Source organism: Oncorhynchus kisutch, unplaced genomic scaffold, assembly GCF_002021735.2.
Source record: "Oncorhynchus kisutch isolate 150728-3 unplaced genomic scaffold, Okis_V2 scaffold1008, whole genome shotgun sequence".
Lineage (NCBI taxonomy): Eukaryota > Metazoa > Chordata > Actinopteri > Salmoniformes > Salmonidae > Oncorhynchus > Oncorhynchus kisutch.
Genome location: NW_022262953.1, coordinates 15,719 through 43,366, shown reverse-complemented (window position 1 = coordinate 43,366; position 27,648 = coordinate 15,719). Strand labels below are relative to the sequence as shown.

The window sequence follows — 27,648 nt, the reverse complement described above, 5'->3', positions numbered from 1 at the left end:
GGAGTAGACGACGACAGCATGGTCGGAGACAGATGACATATACATTCTCTACTTCCGGTCTGCCTTGCTTTGCTGCCTCTCCCACTCTTCACCCCCCGCCCCCCGCCCCCCCCCCCCCCTTCCCCCCTCTGTATGTCCCATCTCCCCCTGCGTACCACGAACAGCCTTCCATTGGAGTTACACAAGAAAGGGGGCAGCACTGAGCCGTCTCCCCCTGCAGTACACCGACGGCCTTCCATTGGAGTTACACAATGAAAGGGGCAGCACTGAGCAGTCTCCCCCTGCAGTACCACGAACGGCCTTCCATTGGAGTTACTCAATGAAAGGGGGCAGCACTGAGCCGTCTCCCCCTGCAGTACCCCGGACGGCCCTTCCATTGGAGTTACTCAATGAAAGGGGGCAGCACTGAGCCGTCTCCCCCTGCAGTACCCCGGACGGCCTTCCATTGGAGTTACTCAATGAAAGGGGGCAGCACTGAGCCGTCTCCCCATGCAGTACCACGGACGGCCTTCCATTGGAGTTACTGAGTCTTTACAAATACTTTTTTTCCTAACCCACTACATATTAAATATTCAGTCAGACTCCATCCTAACCCACTACATGTTCAGTCAGACTCCATCCTAACCCACTACATATTCAGTCAGACTCCATCCTAACCCACTACATATTCAGTGTGACTCCATCCTAACCCACTACATATTCAGTCTGATTCAGACTCCAGGCAGCCAGCCAGCCAGTGAGCCAGCCAGTCAGCTAGTGAGCCAGCCAGTGAGCCAGCCAGCCAGTCAGCCAGCCAGTCAGCCAGTCAGCAGTCAGTCAGCCAGTCAGCCAGTCAGTCAGCCAGTCAGTCAGTCAGTCAGCTAGTCAGTCAGCCAGTCAGCCAGTCAGCCAGTCAGCCAGTCAGCCAGTCAGCCAGCCAGCTAGTCAGCCAGTCAGCCAGTCAGTCAGCCAGTCAGCTAGTCAGTCAGCCAGTCAGTCAGTCAGTCAGCTAGTCAGCTAGTCAGCCAGTCAGCCAGTCAGCCAGTCAGCCAGCCAGTCAGCCAGTCAGCCAGTCAACAGACAGTCAGCCAGTCAGCCAGCCAGTCAGCCAGTTAGTCAGCCAGCCAGCCAGTCAGTCAGTCAGCCAGTCAGTCAGCCAGCCAGCCAGCCAGTCAGCCAGCCAGTCAGCCAGCCAGTCAGCCAGCCAGTCAGCCAGTCAGCCAGCCAGTCAGCCAGCCAGCCAGCCAGCCAGTCAGCCAGTCAGCCAGCCAGCCAGCCAGTCAGCCAGTCAGCCAGCCAGCCAGCCAGTCAGCAAGTCAGCCAGTCAGCCATTATACTAACCCTGTCTCATATAGACACTACACATTATAACCTCAGACCATCTACTGATACATTATACTAACCCTGTCTCATATAGGACACTATACATTATAACCTCAGACCATCTACTGATACATTATACTAACCCTGTCTCATATAGACACTATACATTATAACCTCAGACCATCTACTGATACATTATACTAACCCTGTCTCATATAGACACTATACATTATAACCTCAGACCATCTACTGATACATTATACTAACCCTGTCTCATATAGACACTATACATTATAACCTCAGACCATCTACTGATACATTATACTAACCCTGTCTCATATAGACACTATACATTATAACCTCAGACCATCTACTGATACATTATACTAACCCTGTCTCATATAGACACTATACATTATAACCTCAGACCATCTACTGATACATTATACTAACCCTGTCTCATATAGACACTATACATTATAACCTCAGACCATCTACTGATACATTATACTAACCCTGTCTCATATAGACACTATACATTATAACCTCAGACCATCTACTGATACATTATACTAACCCTGTCTCATATAGACACTATACATTATAACCTCAGACCATCTACTGATACATTATACTAACCCTGTCTCATATAGACACTATACATTATAACCTCAGACCATCTACTGATACATTATACTAACCTGTCTCATATAGACACTATACATTATAACCTCAGACCATCTACTGATACATTATACTAACCCTGTCTCATATAGACACTATACATTATAACCTCAGACCATCTACTGATACATTATACTAACCCTGTCTCATATAGACACTATACATTATAACCTCAGACCATCTACTGATACATTATACTAACCCTGTCTCATATAGACACTATACATTATAACCTCAGACCATCTACTGATACATTATACTAACCCTGTCTCATATAGACACTATACATTATAACCTCAGACCATTCTACTGATACATTATACTAACCCTGTCTCATAAAGACACTACACACCTTGCATTATAACCTCATTATATATTATATTAACCCTAAGGAGAGGGAGAGACCAATGAGACGCCAGAGGAGAGAGAGGGAGTCACTCCACAGCCTTGGTGAACAATACCCAGAACCTTCCACTGTCTGGAATCTCAAAAATGTTCCCTGGCAACACCCTCCAGCCCCACTCTCATTGGCCAGTGCCTGTCCAGCCTCGTTTCTATTGGCTGATCTCTGCTTCCTTCCTTCAGAGGAGGATGATGATTCAGCTGCTACGGTTTCCACCACATGTATCAAAACCACACACACACACACACGGAGGTGAGACCTTGGAGCTCCACTGCTGTGAACTAAAGGTTAGAGGTCAGAGGTCAGAGGTGACTGGGGCCAGAGGGAGAGGAACGGTTGTTTCTTCTCTCTCCACGTGAAGGGTGTTTGTGAAGGGGAGATAAACACGGAGCTCTTCAGAGAAGAAGAACAGACTCCAGTCACGTGAAGGAGGGAAGGGGAACAGGCTCCAGTCACGTGAAGGAGGGAAGGGGAACAGGCTCCAGTCACGTGAAGGAGGGAAGGGGAACAGACTCCAGTCACGTGAAGGAGAGAAGGGGAACAGACTCCAGTCACGTGAGGAGAGAAGGGGAACAGACTCCAGTCACGTGAAGGAGGGAACAGACTCCAGTCACGTGAAGGAGAGAACAGACTCCAGTCACGTGAAGGAGAGAACAGACTCCAGTCACGTGAAGGAGAGAACAGACTCCAGTCACGTGAAGGAGAGAACAGACTCCAGTCACGTGAAGGAGAGAAGGGGAACAGACTCCAGTCACGTGAAGGAGAGAAGGGGAACAGACTCCAGTCACGTGAAGGAGAGAAGGGGAACAGACTCCAGTCACGTGAAGGAGAGAAGGGGAACAGACTCCAGTCACGTGAAGGAGAGAAGGGGAACAGACTCCAGTCACGTGAAGGAGAGAAGGGGAACAGACTCCAGTCACGTGAAGGAGAGAAGGGGAACAGACTCCAGTCACGTGAAGGAGAGAAGGGGAACAGACTCCAGTCACGTGAAGGAGAGAAGGGGAACAGACTCCAGTCACGTGAAGGAGAGAAGGGGAACAGACTCCAGTCACGTGAAGGAGAGAAGGGGAACAGACTCCAGTCACGTGAAAGAGAGAAGGGGGAACAGACTCCAGTCACGTGAAGGAGAGAAGGGGAACAGACTCCAGTCACGTGAAGGAGAGAAGGGGAACAGACTCCAGTCACGTGAAGGAGAGAAGGGGAACAGACTCCAGTCACGTGAAGGAGAGAAGGGGAACAGACTCCAGTCACGTGAAGGAGAGAAGGGGAACAGACTCCAGTCACGTGAAGGAGAGAATGGTTCTGAATGGTTCAGTAGGGTCTATCTCCAACATGTCATTAACATGCTACCCCCCCCCCCCCCCAAAAAGGTGGGACTGTGTAACCTAAAACCATCCCATAATAAGCACCGAGCTCTGTTGACAGAGAGGTGGCACTAAGTCAGCCTTTTTTGGGGGGGTTTACATGTTGTGGTGTTCGTCTGAAAAGTCGTTTCCGAAGGTCCCTAAAAGCTAACGTGAAACGAGCTGAAAGGTCAAAAGAGGAGTTTTGATTGGACGCTGGTTTTAGGAAGAAGAAAGATCAAACCTCCAACACCATCTTAAACCCTTAGTGTCTCAGCCTGTGTGTGTGTGTGTGTGTGTGTGTGTGTGTGTGTGTGTGTGTGTGTGTGTGTGTGTGTGTGTGTGTGTGTATGTGTGTGTGTGTCTGTAATATAGTTAGATCTACTCACAGCCGTGGTAAGATGCAGGTGACCCCTCCGACTTGCCATACTCCTCGCTGTAGGAGGTCGACAGGTTGGGTTGAGACGAACCTCGGCCAAAACCCTGACCCGGTGTCACCGCCCCTGTAGTGGTGACCTGAGCCATCCTCTCCTTCGTCTTCAGAGCCTGGGAACGCTCACCTGGACAGGAACACCATCCTCATCATTAACATCACCTGGACAGACCTAGTGGTCTATGACAGACAGCACATGACTCCAGACAGACAGCACATGACTCCAGACAGACAGTACATTACTACAGACAGACCTAGTGGTCTATGACAGACAGTACATTACTCCAGACAGACAGTACATGACTCCAGACAGACCTAGTGGTCTATGACAGACAGTACATGACTCCAGACAGACCTAGTGGTCTATGACAGACAGCACATGACTCCAGACAGACAGTACATGACTCCAGACAGACCTAGTGGTCTATGACAGATAGTACATTACACCAGACAGACAGTACATGACTCCAGACAGACCTAGTGGTCTATGACAGACAGTACATGACTCCAGACAGGCAGTACATGACTCCAGACAGGCAGTACATGACTCCAGACAGGCAGTACATTACCCCAGACAGACAGTACATGACTCCAGACAGACCTAGTGGTCTATGACAGACAGTACATGACTCCAGACAGACCTAGTGGTCTATGACAGACAGCACATGACTCCAGACAGACAGTACATGACTCCAGACAGACAGACAGGACATTACCCCAGACAGAGAGTACATGACTCCAGACAGACATAGTGGTCTATGACAGATAGTACATTACACCAGACAGACAGTACATGACTCCAGACAGACCTAGTGGTCTATGACAGACAGTACATGACTCCAGACAGGCAGTACATGACTCCAGACAGGCAGTACATGACTCCAGACAGGCAGTACATTACCCCAGATAGAGAGTGCATGACTCCAGACAGACAGTACATGACTCCAGACAGACAGTACATGACTCCAGACAGACCTAGTGGTCTATGACAGACAGTACATGACTCCAGACAGACAGTACATGACTCCAGACAGACAGTACATGACTCCAGACAGACAGTACATGACTCCAGACAGACAGTACATGACTCCAAACAGACCTAGTGGTCTATGACAGACAGTACATGACTCCAAACAGACCTAGTGGTCTATGACAGACAGTACATGACTCCAGACAGACAGACAGTACATGACTCCAGACAGACAGACATGACAGCAGGACCACCACCTCCCTCTTCCTCCTCCTCACCTTTCAGTCTCTCCTCATCTTTCAACAGGACCACCACCTCCCTCTTCCTCCTCCTCCTCACCTTTCAGTCTCTCCTCAACTTTCAGCAGGACCACCACCTCCCTCTTCCTCCTCATCTTTCAGCAGGACCACCACCTCCCTTTTCCTCATCTTTCAGCAGGACCACCACCTTCCTCTTCCTCACCTTTCAGTCTCTCCTCATCTTTCAACAGGACCACCACCTCCCTCTTCCTCCTCATCTTTCAAAAGGACCACCACCTCACTCTTCCTCCTCCTCACCTTTCAGTCTCTCCTCATCTTTCAGCAGGACCACCACCTCCCTCTTCCTCCTCCTCACCTTTCAGTCTCTCCTCATCTTTCAACAGGACCACCACCTCCCTCTTCCTCACCTTTCAGTCTCTCCTCATCTTTCAACAGGACTACCACCTTCCTCTTCCTCCTCCTCACCTTTCAGTCTCTCCTCATCTTTCAGCAGGACCACCACCTCCCTCTTCCTCCTCCTCACCTTTCAGTCTCTCCTCATCTTTCAACAGGACCACCACCTTCCTCTTCCTCCTCCTCCTCCTCCTCACCTTTCAGTCTCTCCTCATCTTTCAGCAGGACCACCACCTCCCTCTTCCTCACCTTTCAGTCTCTCCTCATCTTTCAACAGGACCACCTCCCTCCTCTTCCTCACCTTTCAGTCTCTCCTCATCTTTCAACAGGACCACCACCTTCCTCCCCCTCCTCACCTTTCAGTCTCTCCTCATCTTTCAGCAGGACCACCACCTCCCTCTTCCTCCTCCTCCTCCTCACCTTTCAGTCTCTCCTCATCTTTCAACAGGACCACCACCTCCCTCTTCCTCCTCCTCACCTTTCAGTCTCTCCTCATCTTTCAGCAGGACCACCACCTCCCTCTTCCTCATCTTTCAGTCTCTCCTCATCTTTCAACAGGACCACCACCTTCCTCCTCCTCTTCCTCACCTTTCAGTCTCTCCTCATCTTTCAACAGGACCACCACCTCCCTCTTCCTCCTCCTCACCTTTCAGTCTCTCCTCATCTTTCAGCAGGACCACCACCTCCCTCTTCCTCCTCCTCACCTTTCAGTCTCTCCTCATCTTTCAGCAGGACCACCACCTCCCTCTTCCTCCTCCTCACCTTTCAGTCTCTCCTCATCTTTCAACAGGACCACCACCTCCCTCCTCCTCTTCCTCCTCCTCACCTTTCAACAGGACCACCACCTCCCTCTTCCTCCTCCTCCTCCTCACCTTTCAGTCTCTCCTCATCTTTCAACAGGACCACCACCTCCCTCTTCCTCCTCCTCACCTTTCAGTCTCTCCTCATCTTTCAACAGGACCACCACCTCCCTCTTCCTCACCTTTCAACAGGACCACCACCTCCCTCTTCCTCACCTTTCAGTCTCTCCTCATCTTTCAACAGGACCACCACCTCCCTCTTCCTCTTCCTCACCTTTCAGTCTCATCTTTCAGCAGTACCACCACCTTCCTCTTCCTCCTCCTCACCTTTCAGCAGGACCACCACCTCCCTCTTCCTCCTCCTCTTCACCTTTCAGTCTCTCCTCATCTTTCAACAGGACCACCACCTGCCTCTTCCTCCTCCTCACCTTTCAGTCTCTCCTCATCTTTCAACAGGACCACCACCTCCCTCTTACTCCTCACCTTTCAGTCTCTCCTCAACTTTCAGCAGGACCACCACCTTCCTCTTCCTCATCCTCATCTTTCAGCAGGACCACCACCTCCCTTTTCCTCATCTTTCAGCAGGACCACCACCTCCCTTTTCCTCCTCCTCACCTTTCAGTCTCTCCTCATCTTTCAACAGGACCACCACCTCCCTCTCCCTCACCCTTCAGTCTCTCCTCATCTTTCAACAGGACCACCACCTTCCTCTTCCTCCTCCTCCTCCTCCTCACCTTTCAGTCTCTCCTCATCTTTCAGCAGGACCACCTTCCTCCTCCTCCTCACCTTTCAGTCTCTCCTCATCTTTCAGCAGGACCACCACCTCCCTCTTCCTCACCTTTCAGCAGGACCACCAACTCCCTCTTCCTCCTCCTCACCTTTCAGTCTCTCCTCATCTTTCAGTAGGACCACCACCTCCCTCTTCCTCCTCCTCTTCACCTTTCAGTCTCTCCTCATCTTTCAACAGGACCACCACCTCCCTCTTCCTCCTCCTCCTCACCTTTCAGTCTCTCCTCAACTTTCAGCAGGACCACCACCTCCCTCTTCCTCACCTTCTAACAGGACCACCACCTTCCTCTTCCTCATCCTCATCTTTCAGCAGGACCACCACCTCCCTTTTCCTCATCTTTCAGCAGGACCACCACCTTCCTCTTCCTCCTCCTCCTCACCTTTCAGTCTCTCCTCATCTTTCAACAGGACCACCACCTCCCTCTTCCTCCTCATCTTTCAAAAGGACCACCACCTCACTCTTCCTCCTCCTCACCTTTCAGTCTCTCCTCATCTTTCAGCAGGACCACCACCTCCCTCTTCCTCCTCCTCACCTTTCAGTCTCTCCTCATCTTTCAACAGGACTACCACCTTCCTCTTCCTCCTCCTCACCTTTCAGTCTCTCCTCATCTTTCAACAGGACCACCACCTCCCTCTCCCTCACCTTTCAGTCTCTCCTCATCTTTCAACAGGACCACCACCTTCCTCTTCCTCCTCCTCCTCACCTTTCAGTCTCTCCTCATCTTTCAGCAGGACCACCTTCCTCCTCCTCCTCACCTTTCAGTCTCTCCTCATCTTTCAGCAGGACCACCACCTCCCTCTTCCTCACCTTTCAGCAGGACCACCAACTCCCTCTTCCTCCTCCTCACCTTTCAGTCTCTCCTCATCTTTCAGTAGGACCACCACCTCCCTCTTCCTCCTCCTCTTCACCTTTCAGTCTCTCCTCATCTTTCAACAGGACCACCACCTCCCTCTTCCTCCTCACCTTTCAGTCTCTCCTCAACTTTCAGCAGGACCACCACCTCCCTCTTCCTCACCTTCTAACAGGACCACCACCTTCCTCTTCCTCATCCTCATCTTTCAGCAGGACCACCACCTCCCTTTTCCTCATCTTTCAGCAGGACCACCACCTTCCTCTTCCTCCTCCTCCTCACCTTTCAGTCTCTCCTCATCTTTCAACAGGACCACCACCTCCCTCTTCCTCCTCATCTTTCAAAAGGACCACCACCTCACTCTTCCTCCTCCTCACCTTTCAGTCTCTCCTCATCTTTCAGCAGGACCACCACCTCCCTCTTCCTCCTCCTCACCTTTCAGTCTCTCCTCATCTTTCAACAGGACCACCACCTCCCTCTTCCTCCTCCTCCTCACCTTTCAGTCTCTCCTCATCTTTCAACAGGACCACCACCTCCCTCTCCCTCACCTTTCAGTCTCTCCTCATCTTTCAACAGGACCACCTCCCTCCTCTTCCTCCTCCTCCTCACCTTTCAGTCTCTCCTCATCTTTCAACAGGACCACCACCTTCCTCCCCCTCCTCACCTTTCAGTCTCTCCTCACCTTTCAGCAGGACCACCACCTCCCTCTTCCTCACCTTTCAGTCTCTCCTCATCTTTCAGCAGGACCACCACCTCCCTCTTCCTCACCTTTCAGTCTCTCCTCATCTTTCAGCAGGACCACCACCTCCCTCTTCCTCATCTTTCAGTCTCTCCTCATCTTTCAACAGGACCACCACCTCCCTCTTCCTCCTCCTCCTCACCTTTCAGTCTCTCCTCATCTTTCAACAGGACCACCACCTCCCTCTTCCTCCTCCTCACCTTTCAGTCTCTCCTCATCTTTCAGCAGGACCACCACCTCCCTCTTCCTCCTCCTCACCTTTCAGTCTCTCCTCATCTTTCAACAGGACCACCACCTCCCTCCTCCTCTTCCTCCTCCTCACCTTTCAACAGGACCACCACCTCCCTCCTCCTCTTCCTCCTCCTCACCTTTCAACAGGACCACCACCTCCCTCTTCCTCTTCCTCACCTTTCAGTCTCTCCTCATCTTTCAACAGGACCACCACCTCCCTCTTCCTCCTCCTCCTCCTCACCTTTCAGTCTCTCCTCATCTTTCAACAGGACCACCACCTCCCTCTTCCTCACCTTTCAGTCTCTCCTCATCTTTCAACAGGACCACCACCTCCCTCTTCCTCCTCCTCCTCCTCACCTTTCAGTCTCTCCTCATCTTTCAACAGGACCACCACCTCCCTCTTCCTCCTCCTCACCTTTCAGTCTCTCCTCATCTTTCAGCAGGACCACCACCTCCCTCTTCCTCATCTTTCAGTCTCTCCTCATCTTTCAACAGGACCACCACCTTCCTCCTCCTCCTCTTCCTCACCTTTCAGTCTCTCCTCATCTTTCAACAGGACCACCACCTCCCTCTTCCTCCTCCTCACCTTTCAGTCTCTCCTCATCTTTCAGCAGGACCACCACCTCCCTCTTCCTCCTCCTCACCTTTCAGTCTCTCCTCATCTTTCAACAGGACCACCACCTCCCTCTTCCTCCTCCTCACCTTTCAGTCTCTCCTCAATCTTCAACAGGACCACCACCTCCCTCTTCCTCCTCCTCCTCACCTTTCAGTCTCTCCTCATCTTTCAACAGGACCACCAGCTGTTTGCTCTTCTCTCTGACGTTGATTCCCTGGTCTTTTCCGTCTCTGTCTATGTATTGAAAGTCCTTCAGAGTCTGGATGGCGAAGATGTTCTCTTTACACTGCAGAGCCACGCGCTCTGACCCAGTCTGGAAAACACACACAACATATTAACACATTAACACTGCAGGAACCTCCCGGGTGGCGCAGTGGTCTAAGGCACTGCATCTGTGCCACCAGACTCTGGGTTCGTAGCCGGCCGCGATCGGGAGGCCGGAAGCCAGCGTCGTCCGGGTTACGGGAAGGCTTGGCCCGGATATCCTTGTCTCATAGCAACTCCTGCTGCAGTGCACGCTAACCAGGTCGCCAGGTGCACGGTGTTTCCTCCGACACATAGGTGCGGCTGGCTTCCGGGTTGGATGGGCGCTGTGTTAAGAAGCAGTGCGGCTTGGTTGGGTTTCCGGAGGACGCATAGCTCTCGACCTTCGCCTCTCCCGAGTCCGTACGGAAGTTGCAGCGATGAGACAAGACTTTAAACCAATTGGATAAAATAGGAGAAAAAAAGGCACAAAAACAAACAACACTGCAAAAAATCTCAAAGGGGTCGAATCCAAGGAGAACGACATGTTCAGCTCAGACGTTACGGATACCAGTTAGGATCCTGACTAAAGCGTTTATAGACAACGAAGCCAAAAACCTTGGGAGGAGTTCCTTTGTTTGGGATGCGCATCCCCCCCGTCAGGAGACTGATAAGATTTTGTCACGGGGTCCTCAGATCCTCAAAAAGGTTCTACAGCTGCACCATCGAGAGCATCCTGACCGGTTGCATCACCACCTGGTATGCCAACTGCTCGGCATCTGACCGTAAGGCGCTACGGAGGCGAACGGCCCAGTACATCACACAGAGGCGAACGGCCCAGTACATCACACAGAGGCGAACGGCCCAGTACATCACACAGAGGCGAACGGCCCAGTACATCACACAGAGGCTAACGGCCCAGTACATCACACAGAGGCGAACGGCCCAGTACATCACACAGAGGCGAACGGCCCATCCAGTCAGCGTTTCACAGTTCAAGTCTACACTTGTTTTATTATTATTATTATTATTATTATATTTCTTATTTCTTCTTATTATTTTATTCATATTATGTATTATTGTTGTATTATTATTATTAATTATTATTATTATTATTATTATGTATTATTGTTGTATTATTATTTATTATTATTATTATGTATTATTGTTGTATTATTATTTATTATTATTATTATGTATTATTGTTGTATTATTATTTATTATTATTATTATGTATTATTGTTGTATTATTAATTATTATTATTATTATGTATTATTATTATTATTATGAATTATTGTTGTATTATTAATTATTATTATTATTTATTATTGTTGTATTATTAATTATTATTATTATTTATTATTGTTGTATTATTATGTATTATTGTTGTATTATTAATTTTTATTATTATTTATTATTGTTGTATTATTATGTATTATTGTTGTATTATTAATTATTATTATTATTTATTATTGTTGTATTATTATTTATTATGTATTATTATGTATTATTGTTGTATTATTAATTATTATTATTATTTATTATTGTTGTATTATTATTATTATGTATTATTGTTGTATTATTAATTATTATTATTATTTATTATTGTTGTATTATTATGTATTATTGTTGTATTATTAATTATTATTATTATGTATTATTGTTGTATTATTATTTATTATGTATTATTATGTATTATTGTTGTATTATTAATTATTATTATTATTATGTATTATTTATTATTATTATTATGTATTATTGTTGTATTATTATGTATTATTGTTGTATTATTAATTATTATTATTATTTATTATTGTTGTATTATTATGTATTATTGTTGTATTATTAATTATTATTATTATTATGTATTATTTATTATTATTATTATGTATTATTGTTGTATTATTATGTATTATTGTTGTATTATTAATTATTATTATTATTAATTATTGTTGTATTATTATTTATTATTATGTATTATTGTTGTATTATTAATTATTATTATTATTATTATTATTGTTATTATTGTTATTATTATTATTTATTATTGTTGTATTATTATTTAATTATTATTATTTATTATTGTTGTATTATTATTTAATTATTATTATTATGTATTATTGTTGTATTATTATTTATTATGTATTATTATGTATTATTGTTGTATTATTAATTATTATTATTATTATTATTATTATTATTGTTATTATTATTATTATTGTATTATTATTAATTATTATTATTATTATTATTATTATTATTATTATTATTATTGTTATTATTATTATTGTTATTATTCTTATTACTGGTATCAGGGGTGGGGCGTTACCTTAATCAGGTAGTTCTTATTACTGGTATCAGGGGTGGGGCGTTACCTTAATAAGGTAGTTCTTATTACTGGTATCAGGGGTGGGGCGTTACCTTGATCAGGTAGTTCTTATTACTGGTATCAGGGGTGGGGCGTTACCTTAACCAGGTAGTACTTATTACTGGTATCAGGGGTGGGGCGTTACCTTAACCAGGTAGTTCTTATTACTGGTATCAGGGGTGGGGCGTTACCTTAATCAGGTAGTTCTTATTACTGGTATCAGGGGTGGGGCGTTACCGTAACCAGGTAGTTCTTATTACTGGTATCAGGGGTGGGGCGTTACCTTAATCAGGTAGTTCTTATTACTGGTATCAGGGGTGGGGCGTTACCTTAATCAGGTAGTTCTTATTATTGGTATCAGGGGTGGGGCGTTACCTTAATCAGTTAGTTCTTATTACTGGTATCAGGGGTGGGGCGTTACCTTAACCAGGTAGTCGAGCAGCGTCAGCGCCTTGTAAACGTGTCTCCAGTTCTTCCCGTGGTCGTTGAGGCGTCTCCAGATCATACTCATGATCTCACTGAACGCCACGACGTTGTAGGTCAGGTCGGCCACCTCTGACATCAGAGAGGACGAGGGGCCCCAGGGGTCGTTGGAGGTGGACTCTCGGACCTTCTTCTCCGCGTCGGAGTAGTTGTTCACCATGTTCTTCACAGAACGTCTGATCGTGGAGCTCGGCATAGTGGTGGTCACACACACACACACGCGCTACCACGACTGGGACACACAGTCAAGAGTGTGTGTGTGTGTGTGTTGGGGGGGGGAGTTTGTCTGTCCGAATCCGTTCTCGCTGCACTGGCAGCGTTGTGTGTGTGTGTGTGTCACCGAGTGTGTGTGTGTGATCAGGGCGCCTCCGCGGGCCAGCAGTGTGTTCCACAGTCCTCACAGACAACAGCCTGTTAGAACCATCTCCACACACACAGAGCTGGACGCACACACAGCCACGCCATCACCTGAGGAGAGAGAGAGAGGGGGGGGGTTATAGTATGGCGAGAGAAGGGGGAAAGACCGAGACAGAGAGACAGACAGAAAGAGAGACAGAAAAGGAAATGTGACTCCTGCCTCCCCCCAGCCCTGCCTCCTCACCCTCCCCCCAACCCTGCCTCCTCACCCTCCCCCCAACCCTGCCTCCTCACCCTCCCCCCAACCCTGCCTCCTCACCCTCTCCCCAACCCTGCCTCCTCACCCCGCCTCCCAACCCTGCCTCCTCACCCCGCCTCCCAACCCTGCCTCCTCGCCCTGCCTCCTCACCCTCCCCCCAGCCCTGCCTCCTCACCCTCCCCCCAGCCCTGCCTCCTCACCCTCCCCCCAAACCTGTCTCCTCACCCTACCTCCCCCCTCCTCACCCAACCCTCACCCTACCTCCCCCCAACCCTCCCTCCTCAACCTGCCTCCCCCAACCCTGCCTCCCCAACCCTCCCTCCTCAACCTGCCTCCTCCCTCCTCACCCTACCTCCCCCCCTCCTCACCCTACCTCCCCCCAACCCTCCCTCCTCAACCTGCCTTCCGCCTCCCCCAAACCCTCCCTTCTCACCCTGCCTCCCCCCTCCTCACCCAACCCCTACCTCCCCCCAACCCTCCCTCCTCACCCTGCCTCCCCCTACCTCCCCCCAACCCTCCCTCCTCCCCCAACCCTCCCTCCTCACCCTGCCTCCCCCTACCTCCCCCCAACCCTCCCTCCTCCCCCCAACCCTCGCTCCTCCCCCTACCTCACCCCAACCCCCTCTCCTCTCCCTGCCTCCCCCAACCCTCACCCTACCTCCCCCCAACTCACCCTGCCTCCACCCTTCTGCCTCCACCCTCCTGCCTCCACCCTCCTGCCTCCACCCTCCTGCCTCCACCCTCCTGCCTCCACCCTCCTGCCTCCACCCTCCTGCCTCCACCCTCCTGCCTCCACCCTCCTGCCTCCACCCTCCTGCCCCCCTGCCTCCACCCTCCTGCCTCCACCCTCCTGCCTCCACCCTCCTGCCACTATGAATACAGCACTGACCTAATGACATCTCCTGCTTTAAAATCACTTATTCACACACAAGACTAGAGGACTAGAGTCTGTCTCCCCCCGGAACAATCCCCCCCCTCACCCCCCAGCCCAGGAGGACTGAACAGACAGGGTCTGTCAGAGATAGAGACAGAGAGAGCGAGAGAGAGAGATGGTCTGGGCCTAAATCACACTAGACACTATGGAACACAAAGCTTTTACTATCTCATCCTTGGAATATACAAGGTCAGAGGTCATCTACCTTTGGCTTAAAGAGCAGGAACCCAGACTTCATCAAAGAAATCAGAAATATAGACATTGTCATCCTACAAGAAACATGGTATAGAGGAGATGGACCCACTGGTTGCCCTCTAGGTTACAGAGAGCTGGTCGTCCCATCCACCACACTACCAGGTGGGTGGTATAGAGGAGATGGACCCACTGGTAGCCCTCTAGGTTACAGAGAGCTGGTCGTCCCATCCACCACACTACCAGGTGGGTGGTATAGAGGAGATGGACCCACTGGTTGTCCTCTAGGTTACAGACCAGCTACCAGGTGTAAATTCACAGCCGGTGCCCAAGAAAGACCTGGTGACCTGGCCAAATGACTATTGCTCCATGGAGCTCACCACATCCTCATGAAGTGCTTGGAGAGGCTGGTCATGGGCCACATCAAGGCCACGTCAAGGCCAGGAGAGGCTGGTCATGGGCCACGTCAAGGCCAGGAGAGGCTGGTCATGGGCCACGTCAAGGCCAGGAGAGGCTGGTCATGGGCCACGTCAAGGCCAGGAGAGGCTGGTCATGGGCCACGTCAAGGCCAGGAGAGGCTGGTCATGGGCCACGTCAAGGCCAGGAGAGGCTGGTCATGGGCCACGTCAAGGCCAGGAGAGGCTGGTCATGGGCCACGTCAAGGCCAGGAGAGGCTGGTCATGGGCCACGTCAAGGCCAGGAGAGGCTGGTCATGGGCCACGTCAAGGCCAGGAGAGGCTGGTCATGGGCCACGTCAAGGCCAGGAGAGGCTGGTCATGGGCCACGTCAAGGCCAGGAGAGGCTGGTCATGGGCCACGTCAAGGCCAGGAGAGGCTGGTCATGGGCCACGTCAAGGCCAGGAGAGGCTGGTCATGGGCCACGTCAAGGCCAGGAGAGGCTGGTCATGGGCCACATCAAGGCCAGGAGAGGCTGGTCATGGGCCACGTCAAGGCCAGGAGAGGCTGGTCATGGGCCACGTCAAGGCCAGGAGAGGCTGGTCATGGGCCACGTCAAGGCCAGGAGAGGCTGGTCATGGGCCACGTCAAGGCCAGGAGAGGCTGGTCATGGGCCACATCAAGGCCAGGAGAGGCTGGTCATGGGCCACGTCAAGGCCAGGAGAGGCTGGTCATGGGCCACATCAAGGCCACGTCAAGGCCAGGAGAGGCTGGTCATGGGCCACGTCAAGGCCAGGAGAGGCTGGTCATGGGCCACGTCAAGGCCAGGAGAGGCTGGTCATGGGCCACGTCAAGGCCAGGAGAGGCTGGTCATGGGCCACGTCAAGGCCAGGAGAGGCTGGTCATGGGCCACGTCAAGGCCAGGAGAGGCTGGTCATGGGCCACGTCAAGGCCAGGAGAGGCTGGTCATGGGCCACGTCAAGGCCAGGAGAGGCTGGTCATGGGCCACATCAAGGCCAGTATACCCGGCCCACTGGACCCAGTCCAATTTACCTACTGCTCTAACAGATGCACAAAACATGCCACTTCCACCACCTCACCTCCTGACAGGAGGAACACCTTTGATGTTCATGGACTACAGTTCCAAGCATTCAACACTACTGTTCTCTCCAAGGTCGACACCAAGCTCAGAGTTCTGGGTCTGGACAGCACCCCTTCTGCAACTGGATCCATTCAACATTACTGTTCTCTCCAACTATGTAGCTGCTAGCCTGGCTAGCCTAGCGTGATGCTAACCACTCTGGGCTGTAAAACCCTATGTAGCAGCTAGCCTGGCTAGCCTAGCGTGATGCTAACCACTCTGGGCTGTAAAACCCTATGTAGCTGCTAGCCTGGCTAGCCTAGCGTGATGCTAACCACTCTGGGCTGTAAAACCCTATGTAGCAGCTAGCCTGGCTAGCCTAGCGTGATGCTAACCACTCTGGGCTGTAAAAAAAACACACAAAAACACTATGTAGCAGCTAGCCTGGCTAGCCTAGCGTGATGCTAACCACTCTGAGCTGTAAAAATCACACTATGTAGCAGCTAGCCTGGCTAGCCTAGCATGATGCTAACCACTCTGGGCTGTAAAACACTATAAAAAAAAATTTATCCACGAGTTCATCTGACTGGGGAAGTAGACAACGGGCCTCATTGCCAAAAACCCCTGGAATATCCCTTTATTGATACACAGGGCTGACAACACAATAGGTATTTCTCTGTGTGTGTGTGTATAGACAAGCTAATCCAACCGGTTCTTTCACCCTTCTAAAGAACCGGACTGTTGGAATCTAGAATGTTTTCAGAAGCAGTAAACTGGGACATGTTCACAGACAGAGAGTTCCTCATCACTCATCTACCATTCACATAAGCACGCAAGAAATCTTCAAGCGCTGATTTATCAACTGTGCTCAGTGAGCTCCTGCCCAAGTCAAGAACTGCTTATCAATTCAATTCAGAGATCAATCCATACTAACATAATGTAATGTCCAAGCACCCTTCTCACCCACCCCTCCCTTCCCTTACTATGCCCCGAGACGTCTCCCTTTTGTCCTCACCAGCCCAAGACAAAGCCGGAGATACCGCCCCGAGAGTCGGCTACAGGTGCATCGGTCACCCCCCCTCCCTCCCCAACCTGCCTTTACTCAAACTGACCACACACACAGACAATAGACAAAGCCTGCTTGCTAACCCCACCACAGGTCTAGCGGCTCCCCTAAGCATGGGCAGAGGGGCAGCATCCCAAGCCTGGGCAGAGGGGCAGCATCCCAAGCCTGGGCAGAGGGGCAGCATCCCAAGCCTGGGCAGAGGGGCAGCATCCCAAGCCTGGGCAGAGGGCAGAGCAACCCGGCTACACCCAGGGGGGCAGCATCCCGGCTACACCCAGGGGGGCAGCATCCCGGCTACACCCAGGGGGGCAGCATCCCGGCTACACCCAGGGGGGCAGCATCCCGGCTACACCCAGGGGGGCAGCATCCCGGCTACACCCAGGGGGGCAGCATCCCGGCTACACCCAGGGGGGCAGCATCCCGGCTACACCCAGGGGGGCAGCATCCTAAGCCTGGGCAGAGGGCAGAGCAACCCAGCGGGGCAGCATCCCGGCTACACCCAGGGGGGCAGCATCCCGGCTACACCCAGGGGGGCAGCATCCCGAGCCTGGGCAGAGGGGCAGCATCCCAAGCCTGGGCAGAGCAACCCAGCTACACCCAGGGGGGCAGCATCCCGGCTACACCCAGGGGGGCAGCATCCCGGCTACACCCAGGGGGGCAGCATCCCGGCTACACCCAGGGGGGCAGCATCCCGGCTACACCCAGGGGGGCAGCATCCCGGCTACACCCAGGGGGGCAGCATCCCGGCTACACCCAGGGGGGCAGCATCCCGGCTACACCCAGGGGGGCAGCATCCCGGCTACACCCAGGGGGGCAGCATCCCGGCTACACCCAGGGGGGCAGCATCCCGGCTACACCCAGGGGGGCAGCATCCCGGCTACACCCAGGGGGGCAGCTCAGTGTCCTGCACCATGTTTCCATGCTGAGAGATAAATGTTACAGCGATTGATACATGGTGACAGAGGTAAAACAGCGCCCCCACCTGGACAAACAATAAAGTGAACATACACCAACCGCTCTTATAGTGAATTATGTTCGGCTTCAATGTTAGCTAGTTACCAAAACTGTACAGATAGTTTACTGGAAATGTCCATGGTTTTTCTTTCTACAGTGATTCATCAACCAAATCAAATCAGCTGATATTATAAGCTAGTTATGAGAAACAACGATTCCACAGGTTGTCTAGTTAGCATCCTTTTGCCATGAAAACAAGAAGAGCCGGTAGCTAACAAGCTAACAACCCAGCCCCCAAAAAAGGTTACCTAAAATGGTAAAGACAACTTTCTCTCACACACTAGTAGCTTTGTATACGAACTAAAGCTAAAGTGTCCTAAAACACTAAAACGTCTGAGTTGAGCCGTTGTTAGTTTTTAAACCAGTTACGTTGGATTGATGGACATAATTGTCATCAACGCCTTTCTGACCGGCTAGTTAAAAATAAATTCAAAATAAACAAACTACATAGCTAAACATTAGCTTTCTGTCACATTTAAAAATGGTTGAAAATCTGTGTGACTTCACTACAACATCTAACTAACTTAATTTAAAACATGTTTTTAAGTTATGGTTATCTACAAACTTAGCATGTTAGTTACAAGAACTTATTGAATGAAAAATTCCCCCCCCCCCCCCCCCCACAAAAAAGTTGTTGGAACAACAAAAAATATCCTCACCAATACAACCACCCCTCTTCTCTACTCCATACTCATTCGGTTTGCAGTAAAAAAATATATATATAAAAAATAAAAAAGTTCCAACAGTTTTGTTGTTTGAACATGTTTTAGGATTTAAATTGTTGCATTTTATCTGGGTTTATAATTAGGGAGTCACCCCAACACAGTAGCTAGGCCACTAGCTAACTTCAACACCTTCTCGATACTGTTAGCTTAGCTACAACGATACTAAAAAAAGATAGCAAATGCTAAACCGTGTTAGCTAACTCACTGGCTAAACCGTGTTAGCTAACTTACTGGCTAAACCGTGTTAGCTAACTTACTGGCTAAACCGTGCTAGCTAACTTACTGGCTAAACAGTGCTAGCTAACTTACTGGCTAAACCGTGCTAGCTAACTCACTGGCTAAACCGTGCTAGCTAACTCACTGGCTAACAAATGTTAGCTAACTCACTGGCTAACAAATGTTAGCTAACTCACTGGCTAACCCGTGTTAGCTAACTCACTGGCTAACCCGTGTTAGCTAACTCACTGGCTAACCCGTATTAGCTAACTCACTGGCTAACCCATATTAGCTAACTCACTGGCTAACTAACTGGCTAACCCTTGTTAGCTAACTAACTGGCTAACCCTTGTTAGCTAACTAACTGGCTAACCCTTGTAAACTAACTAACTGGCTAACCCTTGTAAGCTAACTAACTGGCTAACCCTTGTAAACTAACTAACTGGCTAACCCTTGTAAACTAACTAACTGGCTAACCCTTGTAAACTAACTAACTGGCTAACTCTTGTTAGCTAACTAACTGGCTAACAAACTGGCTAACTAGTGTTAGCTAACTAACTGTCTAACTCTTGTAAACTAACTAATTGGCTAACCCTTGTTAGCTAACTAACTGGCTAACAAACTGGCTAACCCTTGTTAGCTAACTGGCTAACAAACTGGCTAACTCTTGTAAACTAACTAACTGGCTAACCCTTGTAAACTAACTAACTGGCTAAACCTTGTTAGCTAACTAACTGGCTAACAAACTGGCTAAACCTTGTTAGCTAACTAACTAACTGGCTAACTCTTGTTAGCTAACAAACTGGCTAACCCTTGTTAGCTAACTAACTGGCTAACCCTTGTTAGCTAACTAACTGGCTAACCCTTGTTAGCTAACTAACTGGCTAACCCTTGTTAGCTAACTAACTGGCTAACCCTTGTTAGCTAACTAACTGGCTAACCCTTGTTAGCTAACTAACTGGCTAACCCTTGTTAGCTAACTAACTGGCTAACGTTAGCTAGCTAGGTTTAAGTGCTAGGTGGAGACATTCACCCAAAAGCATCCCAAGGAGATTTGAAACAACCTGGAAAGCAAAAAAACAATGAATAACTTACCATTTCCTTTTCCCGAGTTATTCTACAGAGTAAATGAATATCCAGGAATTTTACAACCCATACGATCAAAGAAGTCACCATCCAAAACAAAAATACCAGGAAAGTTGACTTATTTGTTGTGGTTGTTGGATAAATGTTCTTTCTAACCCTTCCCGTAATGTGTAGTTTAGTTCGCTAAGCAGGCTTTTACACGTCTCTGACTCTTGCTCTATCAACATGGCGGGCGGTAAAGCTCCTCTCTCGTCCCGGGAGGGGGGACATGTAGGCGGGGGAAGGGTGTGACCAAAGCTGCTTGACTCGCTGATGCAGAAATACATCCTTTCCTTCCCCCCACCACCTCCTCCCTTCTGAGGAAATCCATTCATAACGAGACCGTTTAGAGCAACAGTGTGCAAGGCTAGAGGACATGGGGAAGAATATAAAATATTAAAATCCTAGCTCCTAGTCTCCTTCTCAAAACCCATTGGAGAAGAAGGTTAGAAGGGACGAGACCTCTGGTTTTCTCATCCAATAGATTTGGAGATGGAGACAAAAACGAGATGGATTTTAATTTGAGATTTCACATGTTGGTTTCAAGACAACTCAATAGGGTGTAATTGCATTACCGCAATTCGGGGTGTTTCTTGATATGGGCGTTCCGTGTAATCCGTGTAAAAGCGCATTGGTGGCTGTCATTAGTCAGTCCGTTGATACCTGCCATTGGTTCAGTTCCTGCACTGTCCCACGCTTTTTGGATTTCCTATGTTGAAAAAGCACTAGTTTTAAATGAATGCTTTTACATATGACGCGAATTGCACTTTTTCTTTGCATGACTCGGTGGATGGCGCATTATGCAAAATATATTATTGTAAAATGGATGAAATCTTTTTTCCCCCTCATCAATCTACACACAATAACCCATAATGACGTCACAATACCCCGTAATGACATCACAATACCCCATAATGACATCACAATACCCCATAATGACATCACAATACCCCATAATGACATCACACTACCCCGTAATGACACCACAATACCCCGTAATGACAACACACTACCCCATAATGACATCACAATACCCCATAATGACATCACAATACCCCATAATGACATCACAATACCCCATAATGACATCACAATACCCATAATGACATCACACTACCCCATAACCCTTAACGACAAAGGAAAACGGGTTTTCAGAAATGTTTGCTAACTTATAAAAAATTAAAAATAAACAGAAATATCACATTTATTTATTAAGTAAATGGCAGCGATTACAGCCTCAAGTCTTCTTGGGTATGACGCTACAAGCTTGGCACACCTCTATTTGGGGAGTTTCTCACATTCCTCTCTGCAGATCCTCCAATGCTCTGTCAGGTTGGATGGGAAGAGTCGCTGCACAGCTATTTTCAAGTCTCTCCAGAGATGTTCTGGCTGGGCCACTCAATGACATTCTGAGACTTGTCCCGAAGCCACTCCTGCATTGTCTTGGCTGTGTGCTTAGGGTCATTGTCCTGTTAGAAGGTGAACCTTCACCCCAGTCTGAGGTCTTGAGCGCTCTGGAGTAAGTTTTCATCAAGGATCTCTCTGTACTTTGCTCCGAATATCGTTCCCTCGATCCTGACTAGTCTCCCAGTCCCTGCTGCTGAAAATCATCCCCACAGAATGATGCTGCCACCACCAAGCTTCACCGTAGGGATGGGTGGCAGGTTTCCTCCAGATGTGATGCTTGGCATTCAAGCCAAAGAGTTCAATCTTGGTTTCATCAGACCAGAGAATCTTGTTTGTCATGGTCTGAGAGTCCTTTAGGTGCCTTTTTGCAAACTCCAAGTGGGCTGTCATGTGCCATTCAGTGAGGAGTGACTTCCTTCTACCATAAAGGTCTGATTGGTGGAGTGCTGTAGTGATGGTTGTCCTTCTGGAAGGTGCCCATCTCCACAGAAGAACAATGGAGCTCTGTCCGAGTGACCGTTGGGTTCTAGGTCACCTCCCTGACCAAGGCCCTTCTCCACGGATTGCTTAGTTTGGCCAGCACTAGGAGGAGCCTTGGTTGTTCCAAACTTCTTCCATTTAAGAATGACGGAGGCCACTGTGTTCCTGGGGACCTTCAATGCTGCAGAAATGTTTTGGTACCCTTCCCCAGATCTGTGCATTGACACAATCCTGTCTCTGAGCTCTACGGACAATTCCTTCGACCTCATGGCTTGGATTTTTAGGTTTATATATACATACATACATTTTTTATTTTATTTTTATTTCACCTTTATTTAACCAGGTAGGCTAGTTGAGAACACCTTTATTTAACCAGGTAGGCTAGTTGAGAACACCTTTATTTAACCAGGTAGGCTAGTTGAGAACAAGTTCTCATTTGCAACTGCGACCTGGCCAAGATAAAGCATAGCAGTGTGAGCAGACAACAAAGAGTTACACATGGAGTAAACAATTGACAAGTCAATAACACAGTAGAAACCAAAGGGGGAGTCTATATACAATGTGTGCAAAAGGCATGAGGAGGTAGGCAAATAATTAAAATTTTGCAGATTAACACTGGAGTGATGAATGATCAGATGGTCATGTACAGGTAGAGATATTGGTGTGCAAAAGAGCAGAAAAGTAAATAAATAAAAACAGTATGGGGATGAGGTAGGTGAAAAGGGTGGGCTATTTACCAATAGACTATGTACAGCTGCAGCGATCGGTTAGCTGCTCAGATAGTACAGGTAGAGATACATACAGTACCAGTCAACAGTTGGGACACCTTCAAGGGTTTGTCTTTATTTGGACTATTTTCTACATTGTAGAATAATAGTAAAGACATCAAAACTATGAAATAACACATATGGAATCATGTAGTAACTAAAAGAGTTTTTTTTTTTTTAAACAAAATCGAAATATATTTTATGTTGGCTGCTTTTCCTTCACTCTGCGGCCCAGCTCATCTCAAACCATCTCAATTGGGTTGAGGTGGGGTGATTTTGGAGGCCAGGTCATCTTTTGTATATTATCTACAATGTTAATACATGTTTCCCATTCCAATAAAGCCCCCAATAAAGCCCCTTGAATTGAATTGAGAGACAGAGAGAGAGACAGAGACAGAGAGACAGAGAGAGAGACAGAGACAGAGAGACAGAGAGAGAGAGACAGAGAAAGAGACAGCGAGAGAGAGAGAGAGAGAGAGAAAGACAGAGGGAGAAAGAGAGAGAGAGAGAGACAGACAGACAGAAAGACAGAGAGAGATAAGGGTATCTTGATGACAGCTTTGCATAATCTTGGCATTCTCTCAACCAACTTCACCTGGAATGCTTTTCCAAACAGTCTTGAAGGAGTTCCCACATGTGCTGAGCACTTGTTGGCTGCTTTACCTTCATTCTGCGGTCCGACTCATCCCAAACCATCTCAATTTGGTTGAGGTCGGGTGATTTTGGAGGCCAGGTCATCTGATGCAGCACTCCATCACTCTCCTTCTTAGTCAAATAACCCTTACACAGCCTGGAGGTGTGTTGGGTTATTGTCCTGTTGAAAAACAAATGATAGTCCCAACAAACCAGATGGGATGGCGTATCACTGCAGAATGCTGTGGTAGCCATGCTGGTTAAGTGTGCCTTGAATTCCAAATAAATCACTGACAGTGTCACCAGCAAAGCACCCCCACACCATCACACCTCCTCCTCCATGCTTCACGGTGGGAAATACACATGCAATACACGCAATACACATCATCCGTTCACCTACTCTACGTCTCACAAAGACATGGCACTTGGAACCAAAAAATCTAAAATTGGGACTCATCAGACCATTTCTCATTGCTTATTTGAGCTGTTCTTGCCATAATATGGACTTGGTCTTTTACTAAATAGGTCTATCTTCTGTATACCACCCCTACCTTGTCACAACAAAAACGTATTGGCTCAAACGCATTATGGAATGAAATTCCACAAATGAACTTTTAAGAAGGCACACCTGTTAATTGAAATGCATTCCAGGTGACTACCTCATGAAGCTGGTTGAGAGGTTATTTGAAAATATCTTTTCATTAATATATTTAGATTTGTTTAACACTTTTTTTGGTTACAACATGATTCCATATGTCACGGTCGTTGTATGGAGGAGACCAAGGCACAGCGTGGCATTCGTACAATCTCTTTTATTAGACGAATGAACACTGAACAAACTAAACAAAAAAACAACAAAAAACTAACCGTGAAGCTATATAAACGAGTGCTGACAGGCAACTACACACAGACAAGAACCCACAAAACCAAAAAGGGAAAATGACAACCTAAATAGGATTCCCCAATCAGAGACAACGAATAAACAGCAGCCTCTGATTGGGAACCAATTCAGGCCACCATAGACCTACATTTACCTAGACAAATTACAACCTAGATATACAAAACCCTAGACAAGACAAAACAAGCATACCCACACCCACAACACACCCTGACCTAACCAAATCAGGCCACCATAGACCTACATTTACCTAGACAAATTCAAACCTAGATATACAAAACCCTAGACAAGACAAACAAGCATACCCACCCCCACAACACACCCTGACCTAACCAAATCAGGCCACCATAGACCTACATTTACCTAGACAAATTCCCTAGATATACAAAACCCTAGACAAGACAAAACAAGCATACCCACCCCCACAACACACCCTGACCTAACCAAATCAGGCCACCATAGACCTACATTTACCTAGACTTACAAATAAAAACCTAGATATACAAAACCCTAGACAAGACAAAACATGCATACCAACCAACAACACACCCTGACCTAACCAAATCAGGCCACCATAGACCTACATTTACCTAGACAAATTCCCTAGATATACAAAACCCTAGACAAGACAAAACAAGCATACCCACCCCCACAACACACCCTGACCTAACCAAATCAGGCCACCATAGACCTACATTTACCTAGACTTACAAATAAAAACCTAGATATACAAAACCCTAGACAAGACAAAACAAGCATACCCACCCCACATCACACCCTGACCTAACCAAATCAGGCCACCATAGACCTACATTTACCTAGACAAATTCCCTAGATATACAAAACCCTAGACAAGACAAAACAAGCATACCCACCCCCACAACACACCCTGACCTAACCAAATCAGGCCACCATAGACCTACATTTACCTAGACAAATTCCCTAGATATACAAAACCCTAGACAAGACAAAACAAGCATACCCACCCCCACAACACACCCTGACCTAACCAAATCAGGCCACCATAGACCTACATTTACCTAGACAAATTCCCTAGATATACAAAACCCTAGACAAGACAAAACAAGCATACCCACCCCCACAACACACCCTGACCTAACCAATTCAGGCCACCATAGACCTACATTTACCTAGACTTACAAATAAAAACCTAGATATACAAAACCCTAGACAAGACAAAACAAGCATACCCACCCCACATCACACCCTGACCTAACCAAATCAGGCCACCATAGACCTACATTTACCTAGACAAATTCCCTAGATATACAAAACCCTAGACAAGACAAAACAAGCATACCCACCCCCACAACACACCCTGACCTAACCAAATCAGGCCACCATAGACCTACATTTACCTAGACAAATTCCCTAGATATACAAAACCCTAGACAAGACAAAACAAGCATACCCACCCCCACAACACACCCTGACCTAACCAAATCAGGCCACCATAGACCTACATTTACCTAGACAAATTCCCTAGATATACAAAACCCTAGACAAGACAAAACAAGCATACCCACCCCCACAACACACCCTGACCTAACCAATTCAGGCCACCATAGACCTACATTTACCTAGACAAATTCCCTAGATATACAAAACCCTAGACAAGACAAAACAAGCATACCCACCCCCACAACACACCCTGACCTAACCAAATCAGGCCACCATAGACCTACATTTACCTAGACAAATTACAACCTAGATATACAAAACCCTAGACAAGACAAAACAAGCATACCAACCAACAACACACCCTGACCTAACCAAATCAGGCCACCATAGACCTACATTTACCTAGACAAATTACAACCTAGATATACAAAACCCTAGACAAGCCAAAACAAGCATACCCACCCCACATCACACCCTGACCTAACCAAATCAGGCCACCATAGACCTACATTTACCTAGACAAATTCCCTAGATATACAACACCCTAGACAAGCCAAAACAAGCATACCCACCCCCACAACACACCCTGACCTAACCAAATAGAGACATAAAACATCTCTCTAAGGTCAGGGCGTGACTTCCATATGTGTTAATTTCATAGATTTGATGTCTTTAAAATAAATAAACCAAGTAAATAATAACCCTTGAATGATTAGGTGTGTCGAAACGTTTGACTGGTATTGGGTATTTAATATATAAAACTAGTTATGACAAGTTAAAAGCCTTTACATTCTAAGCCGGGGGGGGTGTTTAGTATGTCATTAGGGATCCCCATTAGCTGTTGCGAAAGCAGCAACTACTCTTCCTGGCAAAACATGAAACATAATACAGAACATTAGTAGACATGAACAGCCCAAGGACAGAACTACATCACAAACTATCTAGGTCCAATAGGGGAGAGGCGTTGTGCTGTGGGTCCAATAGGGGAGAGGCGTTGTGCTGTGGGTCCAATAGGGGAGAGGCGTTGTGCTGTGGGTCCAATAGGGGAGAGGCGTTGTGCTGTGGGTCCAACAGGGGAGAGGCGTTGTGCTGTGGGTCCAATAGGGGAGAGGCGTTGTGCTGTGGGTCCAATAGGGGAGAGGCGTTGTGCTGTGGGTCCAATAGGGGAGAGGCGTTGTGCTGTGGGTCCAATAGGGGAGAGGCGTTGTGCTGTGGGTCCAATAGGGGAGAGGCGTTGTGCTGTGGGTCCAATAGGGGAGAGGCGTTGTGCTGTGGGTCCAATAGGGGAGAGGGGTTGTGCTGTGGGTCCAATAGGGGAGAGGCGTTGTGCTGTGGGTCCAATAGGGGAGAGGCGTTGTGCTGTGGGTCCAACAGGGGAGAGGCGTTGTGCTGTGGGTCCAATAGGGGAGAGGCGTTGTGCTGTGGGTCCAATAGGGGAGAGGCGTTGTGCTCTGGGTCCAATAGGGGAGAGGCGTTGTGCTGTAGGTCCAACAGGGGAGAGGCGTTGTGCTCTGGGTCCAATAGGGGAGAGGCGTTGTGCTGTGGGTCCAATAGGGAAGAGGTGTTGTGCTCTGGGTCCAATAGGGGAGAGGCGTTGTGCTGTGAGGTGTTGCTTTATCTGTTTTCTGAAACCAGGTTTACTGTTTATTTGATCAATATGAGATGGAAGGAAGTTCCATGCAATAAGGGCTCTATATAATATGAGATACGCCCTTTTCTATTGGCCAGTCTGAGATACGCCCTTTTCTATTGGCCAGTCTGAGATACG

General features: G+C 48.0%; 1 pseudogene; it reads right to left on the bottom strand.

Moving 5' to 3' along the window:
* Window positions 1-4,121: 4,121 nt before the first annotated feature.
* LOC116364147 (epsin-2 pseudogene) lies at window positions 4,122-20,617 on the bottom strand (annotated as a pseudogene).
* Window positions 20,618-27,648: the final 7,031 nt, after the last annotated feature.